A 15216-nucleotide genomic window follows, 5' to 3' on the forward strand; every position below is an offset into this window, starting at 1 on the left:
ACCATGTGGCAAATGCCTCACGTCCTTGCAGGCTACAAGAAAAACATTGAACCAAAAGCATAAAAACTAAAATACTAAAAACAAGCAAAAACCTGTGTGTGTGGCCCAAGTTAAGACCTAAAGACTTGTACACACGATTGGATTGTTGGCCAACACAGCGTGTGCTAGGAACTTGTCTTGCATACAAACGGTACACAATTGTTGGCCAACAAACACAAACGTAGTGACGTACTACGAGAAATTTCAGCTCTTGAGCGCCACCCTTTGGGCAGCTTCTGCTAATGTCATGTTTAGTGAGCATTGATTCCGAGCATGCATGTTTGTACTTTTAACTTTTGTGTGACGGACTTGTGTACAGAAGATAGGAAAATCTGACAACAGACCATTGTCCGCCGAAAATGTACTAGCCTGCCATCCAACATTTGTTGGCGGAAAGTTGGACAACAATTGTCTGATGAAGCGTACTAATGTTCGGATTTCAGGCAAACAGTCTGTCATCACACAATTCCCTGCCGAAAATCTGAATAGTGGAAGTTCCATTTTTGGTTGGAACTCCACTTTAAGCCATTGCAACCACTTTAAATTGGATAAACCTGTTTCTGAGGGAGATCAGTTGTTTGAAGGGAAAGTCCTAGATGTTGGCCCAGTCATCTCCATCACGATCTGGTATACCAAGGAGCTATCTGCACCAAAGTGAGGTCAAATCCGTGATGGTGACCATATTCAGGTGGTTGTAGAGTACAAAGGTGGGTTTGAAAGAGCATTCCGCTCGGAGGATGTTCTTGAAGTCTGACGATGATCGTACTATATGGGAGCAAGAGAATGGCTACCAAAGGCATGGGATAGTTGCCAGTTTCTAAAAAAGTAAGAGGCTGGGATATTGTAATTGGTATGAATTGTGGAAAAAGGAAGCAGTTTTCCTTGATCTACCAGTTGAGAAATTATTTCAGTTTTGTATTTGGTCCAGGCCTGATGATCTGAAAGGGAGTACAGATGGGGTAAAGTAGGGTTGAGCCAAAGAGGGATATTTGGGGAAACCATCTGCTGTGGGATTTAAAGACTAGTCCCACCTTCCAGGCCCTAAGGGTGGTAAGCATGGACAGAATCAGGGAGTATGGAACTTTAGGACCCCAAAAGAGAAGGGATTGAAGAGCTTCTGGGTAGGACAGGACCGCTGCCTCCAGGAACGTGGCAGTGTTAGCAGGGCCAGATATTCCACTAGGCCCTGTAGGCATGTGCCTACAGGTGTCCTTCCTAGAGGGGCGTTCGTCAGTATGAGGCTTTTATTTTTATTTTTTATAACCCTTTGTCTGTCAAGTCTGTACATCATACGGACCTGACAGTGGGGGGGGGGGCAGGATCGACAAGGCGGGTGGAGGGAAGGGAGAACAGCGCTCTCCTCCCCTTGTTGGTGACTCAGAAACTGATGTGTATGACGTCACTTCCGAGTCAGCCTGTCACTTTCCCTGGCTAGCATAGTCAGTAAGGGATGTATTGCAATGCAATGTATCTCTATAATATGCCCTTTTTAACCAATGACACCACCAAGCTTCTAATTCACTTCCTGGTCATCTCTAGCCTCGACTACTGCAACTCACTCCTCATTGGAACTACCTTTACATACATTATCCCTTCTTCAGTACATAATGAATGCTGCTTCAAGACTCATCCATTCAAGACTCCTCCACCTTACCAACCATTCAGTGTCCTCCACCCCTGTCTGCCAATCCCTGCATTGGCTTCCACTCACCCAACAAATAAAATTCAAAGTACTAACAATAATTTACAAAGCCATCCACAACTCTACCCCCAGCTACATCACTAACCTAGTCTCAAAATACCAACCAAGCTACTCTCTTCGGCCCTCCCAAGGCCTCCTGCTATCTAGCTCCCTTGTCACCTCCTCCCATGCTCACCTACAGGAATTCTCCAGAGCTTCTCCCATCCTTTGGAACTCCCTACCCAATCTGTCTGACTGTCCCTAAATCTATCCATCTTTAGACGATCCCTGAAAACCCTTCTCTTTAACCAGTTCCCGACCAGCGCACGCCGATGTACGTCGGCAGAATGGCACGGGCAGGCATATTGGCATACAGGTATGTCCAATCTCTATTGCCGCCCTGCCATCGCGAGCTCTCGCGTGCTGGTCGGGACCCCGTGAGTCCGGTCGCGGGTCCTGCTGACTCGATCGCCGCAGGCATACCCGTGATCGTCTCACGGGGCGGCTGAACGGAAAGATGCCATTGTAAACAGCATCTCACTGTTCTGCCTAGCAACTAGTGACGCTGATCTCTGCTCCATGTGATTGGAGCAGAGATCAGTGTTCACTAAATGAAAGCCCAGCCCCCAACAGTTAGTAACACACCCCTAGGAACACTTAACACCTACATTGCCACCCACTGGTTAACCCCCTAACTGTCAGTGTCATTTACACAGGAATCACTGCATTTATATAGCAGTGATTGCTGTATAAATGACAATGGTACCAAAAATGTCTGCTGTGTCCCCCATAATGTCGCAGTCACAATAAAAATCGCTGATCGCCGCCATTACTAGTAAAAAAAAAATTTATAATAAAAATGCCATAAAACTATCCCCTATTTTGTAAATGCTATAACTTTTGCGCAAACCAATCAATAATCGCTTATTGCGATTTTTTTACCAAAAATATGTAGAAGAATACCTATCGGCCTAAACTGAGGGAAAAAAATGTTTTTTTTATATATATTTTTGGGGGATATTTATTATAACAAAAAGTAAAAAATAATGCGTTTTTTTCAAATACCACCAAAAGAAAGCTCTATTTGTGGGAAAAAAAGGACGTCAATTTTGTTTGGGAGACACGTTGCATGACCGCGCAAATTGTCAGTTAAAACGACGCAGTGCCGAATCGCAAAAAGTGGTCTGATCTTTGACCAGCAAAATGGTCTGGGGCTGAAGTGGTTAAGGAAGCTTATCCTGCTTCTAATACATTGTTTTACTTTCTTCATCAGCTCTTCCCCCACAGCTATTACCTTTTGTATCAATTGACCCCTCTCCTAGATTGTAAGCTCTAGCGAGCAGGGCCCTCTGATTCCTCTTGTACCAAATTGTAATGTAACTGTAATGTCTGCCTTTGTTTTGTTATGTGCTGCGCAAACTGGCGCTATATAAATCCTGTATAATATAATAATAATCCAGTGGAGCCCAGAGGAGACATCCGGGGTCTTTTAGACCCTGCATATCTCATTAAAGAGAACCTGTCACCTAAAAATCATCACATAAGACTTTTTGCAAAAGAAAAGTTACACCCAAGCACATAAAATCTCCCCCCTAAAAAATTTTTTGAGGCCCTCCACCCCCACATATACGTACATATGAATGTAAATGCATGTGACGGGGGCGCCTACATGTGAAAACGTTGATTGCAATACACATTACATATCACTGCACATGCCAGAGTAAGAGCAATCATTTATTTATTTTTTATTCTTTATTTTAGTTGTCAAGGTAATTGACATAACAAAGCAAAGTAATACCCTATTACAACAAATTGCTTGTGGTGTACCATAGATACTACGCAGCTAACGTAAAACATCAATAGTTATCAATGGTACAAAGTTGTCAGGAACCATGAATCGGACTGAGACAGAAGTACAATTAAATCACACTTGTTTAATAATAGAAAAAAGTAAATAGAGTAAACGTAGTCAAAACATAGCCAGAGTTCAGGAACCAGAATGGATAGTCAGACAAGCCAAAACTTCAGGGAGCCAGAGATGAGTGTAGTAGAACAGCAAGCAGGATCTGGAGCCAGAAGGAATATCAGCCAAGCAAGTTTTTAACAGGAATCACAGGAGAGCATCTCTAGAGGTGTGACCAAGGCGAAGGCAGAGATCATCTGGACTGGACGGTTTAAGTAGGCAGCACTGTCAAGCAGGATATCATCAACAGGTGAGTCAGAGAGATATAGGAGCTGGCAATTAGCTGACCGCTGAGCGGCCAGCTTTGAGAAGGAAGGGCTGAACCCAGCCCAGCCCAGCTGAACCCAGCCCTGACAGTATCCCCTCCTCAATGACCCCTCCCCCTCGGAGGACCACCAGGCTTGAGGGGGAGAACGTCTATGGAAATCATGGAGGAGGACAGGGGCATGTACGTCCGAGGATGAGACCCAAGACGTTCCTCCCGACCGTACCCTTTCCAATGCACCAGGTACTGTATGCGCCCACGGAACCTACGGGAGTCAACAATGGACTGTACTTCATACTGCTCATGGTTCTCAATCTGTACAGGGTGAGGACAAGGCATCAAGGTGGTAAAGATGTTGCAGACCAAAGGTTTTATTAAGAAGACATAAAATACATTTGATATACGCATATTAGAAGGAAGGTCTAATGCGTAAGCCATTGGGTTAATCCTGTGAAGAATACGGAAAGGCCCAATAAACCGAGGTGCGAACTTCAGAGAGGGAACACGAAGTCTGAGGTTGCGAGATGACAGCCAGACCCTGTCCCCAACCTGGTAGGAAGATGCAGGCAGGCGTCTGCGGTTAGCATGGAGTCTGTACCTATCTTTAGTATGTCGCAAGGCCTGCTGGACTCCTGGACACTGCCCAAGTGGAACGAATAAACCACAGAGATGTGTTGTGCTGTGTTGCCCTGGGAGCTGGCTAACTCCACAATGAAATCCATAGACAGGTGGGTCGAGGGCCTCTCTCCACTGGGTATGGGTTGTAGGAGGCCCACTGGAAGGTGTAGTGGAGTCTTACTCTGAGCAAACATGGAACAGGCAGCTATGAAGCGGTTACATCAGCATGTAGACTAGGCCACCAGAATTGTTGGGAAATGGCCCAAAAGAGTTGATTCTTCCCAAGGTGGTCAGCAGCCTTGGGAGAATGGTAAATCTGGAGCACGGCAGTACAGAGATTCTCTGGGACAAAGCAGCAGTCACAAGGTTTCTCAGGAAGGGCATAGACCTGAGCAGCAAGAATTTTGTCACCCAAAGGAGAAGGGAGAATGGTGCAAACTGTAGCCAGAATACGATCAGGAGGGATCACAGGAACCGGAACCAATTCCATCTTGGAAGTGAAGGAAAATTGTCATGACAAAGCGTCAGTCCTTACATTCTTAGTACTGGGTAAGAATGAGACAATGTAATTGAAACTAGACAAGAAAGAGCCCATTGCACCCTTCTGGGAGTGAAACGTTTAGGCTCAGACAAGAATGTGAGATTCTTATGGTCAGTAAGAATGAGAACCGGCACAGTGGTACCTTCAAGGAGATGTCTCCATTCTTTCAGGGCTAAAATGATCGCTAACAGCTCTCTGTCACCAATCTCGTAATTGCACTCCTCAGGCGAAAATTTATTGGAAAAGTAGCCACAAGGATGCATAGCGCTCTCAAAGGTAGGACATTGAGACAGAAGGGTGCCAACTCCAGTCTCACATGCATCAACCTCAAGGATAAAAGGTAACGTAGGATCAGGATGTGCCAACAAAGGCAGCCATGAGACTCTCAAAGGCCTTATTGGAGTCCGGAGACCCTCTGTGGCTTTGCGTCTTTTCTGGTCATATCAGTCAGGGGCTTGACCAGAGACGAGAAGTTACAAATAAACTTCCGATAATAGTTGTCAAAGCTAAGACAACGCTGCCGGGGATGTAAACCCATGGGTCGGGGCCACTGTAGGACTGCTGAAAGTTTCATTGAAAAAATAGCAGTGGAAATTACATAACCCTGGAATTTAACCTCTTCACGATAGCATTCACACTTCTCCAATTTACAATCAGATTGTTCTCTCTTAGCTTCTGAATCACACGACAGACATCTGCATTGTGGCCCTCCTGGGACTTGGAAAATATGAGAATATTGTAGAGATAAACTACCACACATAACTGCAATAAATCTCAGAGGACATCGTCAATAAATTCCTGGAAAACTGCCAGGGCATTACAAAGGCAAAAAGGAGGTACTCATAATGGCCTTTTCTGGTATTAAATGCAGTTTTCCACTCGTCGTCCTCCTTAATCCTCACAAGATTGTATGCCACGCTCAAATCCAGCTTTGTGAAAACCCTTGCTCCCTTGAGGCGGTCAAATAACTCAGTAATCAATGGAATCAAATAGGTATTCTTAAGCCCCATACACACTATCAGATTGTCTGCTGATTATTTCCTTCAGGTTTACCAAAATCATGTAGTACAAGGGCCTGCCTGATTGCATACAAATTGAAACCCCTAAGGTTTGACCTTATATTATATGGTTTTGGTAAATCTGATGGAAAAAATCAGCAGACAATCTGATAGTGTGTATGGGGCTTTACTTGTGAAATGATTGAGACTCCTACAATCAATACAAGGTTTCAGTTCACCACTCTTCTTCACAAAGAAAAAGCCAGCACCAGCAGGAGATGAGGATTTGCGGATGAAACCTTGAGAAAGTGCGCCTGAAACACTCCTCCATGGTCTTATCCTCCGACAAAGGGTAAACCTGGCCATGAGGGGGTATGACACCAGGTTGAAGGTCAATTGCGTAATCATATGGCCAGTGTGGAGGCAAACTACCGGCTTGACCTTTGTCAAAGACATCGGTAAAATTGCAGAACTCCTCTGGCAGGGAGATGAGTGAAGAGGTGCACAGGACCTTGGCTACCTTCTTGAAGCATGTCTTATTGCATTGTGGCGACCAGGAGAGAACCTCAGCACAGAGCCAATCAAAAGAGGGGTTGTGCCTCTGTAACCAATAGCCAGGGGAAACTTAGATGATGAAATAACTTGAAATTGGATTATCTCATGGTGAAGAGCACCTATAGCCATGGACAATGGAACAGTCTTATGTGTCACATGGGTAGGCTGTAGAGGTCTCCCGTCAAGAGCCTTGATGAAAAAGTGGAGTGTCATGCAGCTGCAGCAGAATCGAGTGCTTCGATACAAAGGCAGCATTAGTGAACATGCCTGCAGCCTCAGAGTCGATTAGAGGCTGTATCATATACAGGAAGCGGCTGCTGCTTTGCTCTTGGCTTCCGGTCGATCCTTCAGGGGGTTGTTTTTCCAAGTAGAGCCCGGTTTTCTGTAGCCAGGCATGGGGGAACAGAAGGGGTTAAACACAGCTCCCCAGAGTGATAGCAGTCGTCCTGCACCCGATATTATCAGGATTGAAGCACCGCATGGCGGAGTAGCTCTAAAACACGTCCACTCCCTGCTCCAACTTGGACAAGCCCCTCTTTGATTTGTGGTTTAGTAGGTTTATTGCCAAATTCATAAAATGCTTGCCTACACCTAGTCAATTTTGCTTTGGCCTTCTCCGTCAATAATGAGTTTCGTTTGTCCCTCAGATCTGAGAGCTCATCTGCTACTTGTGCCAGTGAGGCCTTATGAACTTGTTCCAGTTTATGAATGTCCATGAGTAGAGTGTCAATCTGAGCAGAGAAGCGTTTTAAGGTGTGTCCCTAATTTAATGAACGTGCCCCGCATCACACATTTATGCGTTTCCCATAAGTTAAAAGGAGTAATGTCTTCAGTATCATTATTAGTGAAGTAGGATGCTAAGTCTTCTCAGGTCATGTAAGAGTGATTCGTTCAGTTTCCAACACCACTCACATGTTTCATGACTCCCGAGTTCCAAAGAACAGTGGGTAGGGGCATGGTCCGAGATCAAGACCGATCCTATGGCTACCACCGAAAGGAGGGGATAAGCAGTCAGAGAGACCAGTAAATAGTCTAGTCTGAAAAAAAAGTGAAGTCTCTATCCCGTGGGTTGATTATCCTCCAGCTATCCACTGGGGGCGGCACAGTGGTGTAGTGGTTAGCAATCTCACCTAGCAGTAAAAAGGGTCGCTGGTTTGAATCCTAACCACGACACTACCTGCCTGGAGTTTGCATGTTCTCCCTGTGCCTGCGTGGGTTTCCTCCGGGTACTCCGGTTTCCTCCCACACTCCAAAGACATGCAGGTAGGTTCATTGTCTTCTGTCCCAAATTGGCCCTAGTATATGAATGGGGACCTTGTATTGTTGGATCCTTGAGGGTAGAGACCAATGTGAGTGTGCAGTGTACAGGGATAGGAACAATTGTAGACACTCACTCAGGTTGAACTGGATGGACTGGTGTCTTTATTCAACCTTACTATGCAACTATGTAGTTCATGTTCATGCTCATGAAGCATAGTTTTAACTTTCCTCAATTTTTCATGTGAAAGATGGGATGTCCCTCGTGACTCATCTAGAGTCGGGTGGTCTAAGGTCAGATTCATGTCACTCACCACTAACATCAGTCCCTCTTTGTGTTGGTATAAATAGGACAGACATGAAATCAGAGCGGAGATTTGACTCTCGTTACATAGGTACATACAGGCCAAAGTGATTTTGTGCTCACAGACAAGCCCTTTGACTATGATAATGACCTGGGTTCCTTTCCAGAGCACTTTGTTGGAAAGTAAAATCGAAACTCCCTTGGACTTTGAGTCTGGGGGGGCACTGTGGTACACACTAGGAAATCTGTGGTTTCCTAGTTGAGAATGCTCTTAAAAAACAATGCAAGCTTTGAACATTGTAAAAGGTCAATAACAAGCGAGTCATGGCAGAATCAGTATGGAGACTGATAACTGGGTCCTCCTAGATGTAGAGGAAGAAAAAAAAAAACACAGGGAAAGGGTGGGAGAGAGGAAAAGGAGCTTGAGTGAGAAGCAAAGTAGAGCAGAAGGTTTATGCTAGATGGAAATACAGCAGTAGAAAGGAAGACTATCCAACAGGATGCAGCACTCGGATCCCATCAAACAGAATAAGAAAAATGGAACCATGCTTCTAGCAATCTTCCCATTGAGGAGAAGTGGGTACAGTGGGGGTAGTAGATAACCAAAGCAGTGCACTGAGGTGTGCTGGCACAGGAGGCACATTCGCAAAAAGTAAAAACAGTTAACGACCCGTACCTATTTGGCCTAATGAAATGAGAGAGTTAAGCTAACCATACAAGCTATAATAATGTAAGGACGTATAAAATCTCAACTGTAGCCCCTCATGGTGTATCTCCAGGGCTCAAGAAGCAATTTTTTTCTATTGAAAAAGCCCATGGCGTGCAAACACACCCAAAAAACTTCCACCCGGTGCATAAAAAAAGTGCACACACATAAAGAGTGAAACACTAAAAAGTGCAGACGGGTGCCTGATGTCCTCCAAAAGAAGGACCATACCCTGATCCCCCGGGGCGTTAGGCTCCAGACGGGGACTGAGGTACCAGACTCAACAAGTGGGACCCGGACAAAACCGGAATCCCTCCTTTCCCCGGGAGGACTGCCGAAACAGAGCCTCCTAGGTACTTGGTACTGTGGGGGCTTCCCCAAAGGTAGGCCCCCCCTCATGGAGATTGGACCAAGCCATAAGGCCTATGTCCGCTCTCCCAGAGACTTTCAGGATTGGTCCGAGGACCGACACCCTACTCATCAAACGTGCAGTGACAAACAGTGACAAACACACACAAATAAAATAAATAAAAAGTGAGGAAGGGATAGTGGAGAGGAGAGTGAAAAGTGGCCATTGTGCAATACAATGGCCGGCCCTCCGGCCAGGAATCAAAAATTCCTCTGGTCCTAGCCAAAAGGCCGGGCCCTAGAGGCAGGTGTAAAAAAAAACGTGTAATGGTGACGTGACCTAGGTGCCTAAATCAAAGTGCAGACGCACAGTGAAAGAAGGCACCCCTGGACTGCCACTCCAGGGGCACATCACCATGGGCTTTCCAACAAAAGCATCCCCGACAGCCCAGCCCAGACCACGACAGCCCCCACCACAGCCAGAAAGGCATGGAGATCAGCGAGCTTAGGGAGACCCTTTGCCATCAGGTCCCACCCTCACTCCCGTCACTCCTACCTAATTACATTCGGAAGGTACCGGCCGCTCCTCTGCTGGAACAGAAGAGCTAAGCGTTCCCTCCCGAAAAACTGACTGGGGCTAAAGCTGCCACAATCCAAGCCGGTCTGCCAGGGTCCCCTCCCCTGGCGCCGACCAGTGGTTCTCCGCCCCCATCAGGAGGCTTCCCGAACCGGCTACGAACCAGTCCGGGTCACCTTTACACCAACAGGCTTTGCATAGCAACCGCCACCCCTACTCCACCTCGCCGTAGAGCAGGGACAGTAAACTAGCGCCACCTATTGGCAACTGATAAGAACAGATACTACACTTGATCTTAGCCAAAAGGCCGAGAAGCGATGACGTACCTAGTGGACAGATCCTCCCCTACAGGGGATGAAGAACCTTCCAGGGTAAGTTCCCTCTCCTATGCACACCACCCTGGGGATATGGCAAGTCATCGCTTCTAGAGGTCGAAACGAGCAGGATATTAAGATCTCCATTAGGGAGCAGCATTGGAACTAATTTATGCAGAGAACCAAAACATATTAAACATGATAATCATAAAACATATGAGTCAAAGGTGTAAGTGTCAAAAAGGCTTAACTATGCTGGTCTGTCCATCCAAAACCACACACCGCAGAGCCATGCTAGAACGATATACCAGAGAGGGAGAGTCCCTAGTACAGGAGTAAAAATGTTCTCTCCGCAGCATAGATTATTGAGAGGAACAATTCTCTGTTCACCACCTAACTCCAGGCCAACTTGACAATAACAGTAAGCATAAAATATCATTGCAGTTGTACTTCCAACCAGGCAGACCAGGGCCTCATAACAGAAGCCAACAATGAAACAGGTTATTTGTTAAGTATATGGTAAGTCTCCCCAGGCTCCCATAAGGAAACATGGCATTAGTAAACAGAACATAACATAAGCCCGATGCTACTCGTATATCTGAGAAATTAGATCAAACAAGTAATATTAAGGGGCTCTGGGGCCTAAAGGTGACCAATGTGAATACAATGGGTAAATTGGAAACAAGTGTGTGGTCTAGATTGACCTGTAACACATGTGGATAGGCAAAATATCTTAAAACTGTATGTGCATAATTAAAAAATATAAACAATGCAATTCAAACACAACGTGTATATAATCTAAAAAGGTAATAAGACTGACAAGAGAGTAAATACACAGTTGCGCTCATAAGTTTACATACCCTTGCAGAATTTATGATTTCTTGGGCCATTTTTCAGAGACTATGAATGATAACACAAAAACTCACTCATGGTTAGTGTTTGGCTGAAGCCATTTATCATCAATCAACTGTGTTTACTCTTTTTAAATCATAATGACAACAAAAACCACCCAAATGACCCTGATCAAAAGTTTACATACCCCAATTCTTAATACCGTGTATCGCTCCCCTTTAACATCAACGACAGCTTGAAGTCTTTTGTGGATGAGGCTCTTTATCTTCTCAGATGGTAAAGCTGCCCTTTCCACTTGGCAAGAAGCCTCAAGTACCTGTAAATTCTTGGGCTATCTTGCATGAACTGCACATTTGAGATCTACCCAGAGTGGCTCAATGATATTGTAGTGAGGAGACTGAGATGGTCACTCCAGAACCTTCCCTTTTTTTGTTCTGCTGTAGCCAACGACAGGTCGACTTGGCCTTGCGTTTTGGATCATTGTCGCGTTGGAATGTCCAAGTACGTCCCATCCGCAGCTTCCTGGCTGATGAATGCAAATGTTCCTCCAGTATTTTTTGATAACATACTACATTAATTTTGCCAACAATTTTAACCAAATTTCCTGTGCCTGTGTAACGCACACATCCCCAAAACATCCGCGATCCACCTCTGTACCTTTCATCATAGGAATTGTTGACTCCTCTCCAAATGTAGAATTTATGGTTGTGGCCAAAAAGCTCAATTTTGGACTCCAAATGACTTTGTACCAGAAGGCTTGAAGCTTGTCTCTATGCCGTTTGGCGTATTCTAAGCGGGATACTTTGTGGCATTTGCGTAGTAATGGGTTTCTTCTGGCGACTCGACCATGCAGCCCATCTTTCTTCAAGTGCCTCCTTATTGTGCATCTTGAAACAGCCACACCACATATCATGTATTTCACCTCAAGTTATTTGTGGGGTTTTTCTTTGCATCCCGAACAGTTTTCCTGGCAGTTGTGGCTGAAATTTTACTTGGTCTACCCGACCGTGGTTTGGTTTCAACAGAACCCCTCATTTCCCACTTCTTGTTAAGAGTTTGAACACTGCTGATTGGCATTCTCAATTCCTTGGATACCTTTTTATATCCCTTTCCCATTTTATACAGTTCAACTACCTTTTCCCACAGATCCTTTTAAAATTCTTTTGCTTTCCCCATGACTCAGAATCCAGAAACGTCAGTGCAGCACTGGATGAAAGATGCAAGGGTCTGTCAGGAATCCAGAAACTCATTGACCTTTTATACACACACACTAATTACAAGCAAACAGATCACAGGTGGGGATGGTTACATTTAATAGCCATTCAAACCCCTTTGTGTCAACTTGTGTGCATGTTATCAGGCCAAAATCCCCAGGGTATGTAAACTTTTGATCAGGGTCATTTGGGCAGTTTCTGTTGTGATCATGATTTAAAAAGAGTAAACAAAGTTGATTGATAATAAATGGCTTCAGCTAAACACTATCAGTGAAGTAAATGTTTTTGTATTATCATTCATATTCTCTGAAAAATGCCCAAGAAATCATAAATTCTGCCAGGGTATGTAAACCTATCAGCACAACTGTACCAGATTTCAAAGGCTTGATGAAGTTACCTTTTTTTAGAAAGACCGGCTCTTTGGTGCTATTCTGGATGAACCAGAATTAAAAGGAAGTAAAAGCACCTTTCTTCTGTAAATTAGAAAGGGCAAGAAGCCACAGCGTAAGCAAGGACCTTCGTTTTCTGTGCATAAGTACCCTTTATCATCCTTCGGGCACCTCGGACAAAGGCTCTAAGCCTTTCAAGGCCACCGCTCAAAACGTCCTTAGCAACACAAAACCAGTAAGCTTGCAGACAAGTCCCCCACTGCATGAAGGTTTGTTCACACCTGTTGACTTCAGGGTAAGGGTCAACTTTGCTGGTACGCAGATGTTTGGAATTCTCATTTCCAAGACAACTGGGTCCACAGGCTGAATAACAAAAAAAATAAAAATAAATAAAAAAAAAGATTCCCAGTGTATGGCCAGCTTATTAACGATTATCAATGTACCCCTAAACTTTTTTTCTCTGTTCTCCTGGGCAAATATGATCCACCCTCACTTTTCACAGGTCCATATGTACTACAGTCTTCTTTTTGTTGGGGAACATTTTTTTGCTATGGGGCACTGTGATTTCTAATTTACAACATAGTACAAAGGGAAGAACTGGGAGTGAACAGAACAGCAGAGAATTTACGACATGATCAACAGGTATTTGTTGGCAATTACTGAATATAACAAAACACTTTCATTACTGTAATTATCAACCCTTCGTCACTTCCTGTGTGACAATGATCTGTTTTGGTGCTTATTTAGATCAGCAAAAGAGAGGAGTTGTTAATGGTTTAGAAGTAATACTTTAGTAGTAGTTAATGGTTTGGGTTATTTATTTAGTATTGTTCTTACTTTTTTTTGATCATCCCTTTGTTTTGTTTTTTTCCCTCTGATCTTTTACAGTGTATCTTGCTAAGAGAAATGTTGCACAACAAAATTTCTAGGGATTGCAGAAGCACACATTTGCAAAAACTATGACACCATTTATTCAATTTTTATTATTCAATCAAACTCGCCCATCCATCTATGTCTCTATGCTTTATTCTCTTGAAAAATCATTTTGAAAATCACCCCCTTGCATTTCTGACTGTGGCCATCTTGAGTAAGGGCAGATGATTTGTGTAGCATTTCCTTCCTAGACTCCATCTGCCCTTAGGTCCGGCATAGACAGTGAGGGAAAAAAGTATTTGATCCCCTGCTGATTTTGTATGTTTTCCCACTGACAAAGAAATGATCAGTCTATAATTTTAATAGTAGGTTTATTTTAGCAGTGAAAGAAGACAGAATAACAAAAAAAATATTCAGAATAACGCAAAAAGTTATGAAATGATTTGCATTTTATTGAGCGAAATAAGTATTTAGTATTTAACCCCTTTCGCAAAACATGACTTAGTACTTGCAGTGTTGGCAATCACAGAGGTCAGGCGTTTCCAGTAGTTAGCCACCAGGTTTTCACACATCCTAGGAGGGATTTTGTCCCATTCCCGTTTGCAGATCCTCTCCAAGTCATTAAGGTTTTGAGGCAGACATTTGGTAACTCGAACCTTCAGCTCCCTCCACATATTTTGTATGAGATTAAGGTCTAGAGACTGGCTAGGCCACTCCAGGACCTTAATGTGCTTCTTCTTGGGCCACACCTTTGTTGCCTTGGCCATGTGTTTTAGGTCATTTTCATGCTGGAAGACCTATCCACAACCCATTTCAATGTCTTGGCTGAGGGAAGGAGGTTCTCACCCAAGATTTGATGGTACATGGCCCTGTCCTGTCCCCCAAAGCATATTGTTTCCACCTCTATGTTTGATGGTGGTCTTGAAGTCATAAGCAGCATTCCTCCTCCCCCAAACACAGCGAGTAGAGTTGATGCCAAAGAGCTCAATTTTGGTCTCATCTGACAACACTTTCACTCAGTTCTCCTCTGAATCATTCAGATGTTCATCGGCACACTTCAGACTGGCCTGTACATGTGCTTCCTTAAACGGGGACCCTTTGGGCGCTGCAAGATTTCAGTCCTTTACGGCATAGTGTGTTACCAATTTATATTCTTGGTCACTATAGTCCTAGCTGCCTTGAGATTGTTGACAAGTTTTTTTTTATGTAGTTCTGGCTGATTCCTCACCGTTCTCAGGATCATTGAAACTCCACGAGGTGAGATCTTGCATGGAGCCCCAGACCGAGGGAGATTGACAGTTATTTTGTGTTTCTTCCATTTGAAAATAATTGCACCAACTGTTGTCATCCTCTAACTAAGCTGCTTTGTGATGGTCTTGTAACCCATTCCAGCCTTGTGTAGGTCTACAGTCTTGTCCCTGACATTCTTGGACAGCTCTTTGGTCTTGGCCATGGGGGAGAGATTGTAATCTGATTGATTGCTTCTGTGGACAGGTCTTTTATGCTGAGATTAGGAGTACTCCCTTTAAGAAAGCGCCCCTAATCTCAGCTCGTTACCTGTAAAGAAGACACCTGAGAGCCAGAAATCTTGCTGACTGATAGGGGATCAAATACTCATTTCAATCATTAAAATGCAACTCAATTAATAACTTTTTGGAAATGCGTTTTTCTGGATATTTTTGTTTTTATTATTCTGTCTCCCACTGTTAAAATAAACCTATC

General features: G+C 44.2%; 1 pseudogene; it reads right to left on the reverse strand.

Moving 5' to 3' along the window:
* Positions 1-10080: 10080 nt before the first annotated feature.
* Positions 10081-10171, reverse strand: LOC143955995 (U2 spliceosomal RNA; annotated as a pseudogene).
* Between the last annotated feature and the right edge of the window lie 5045 nt (positions 10172-15216).

The sequence above is a fragment of the Lithobates pipiens genome, unplaced genomic scaffold (genome assembly GCF_037356315.1).
Source record: "Lithobates pipiens isolate NorthernLeopardFrog02 unplaced genomic scaffold, aLitPip1_a1.2 Scaffold_10, whole genome shotgun sequence".
Classification (NCBI taxonomy): domain Eukaryota; kingdom Metazoa; phylum Chordata; class Amphibia; order Anura; family Ranidae; genus Lithobates; species Lithobates pipiens.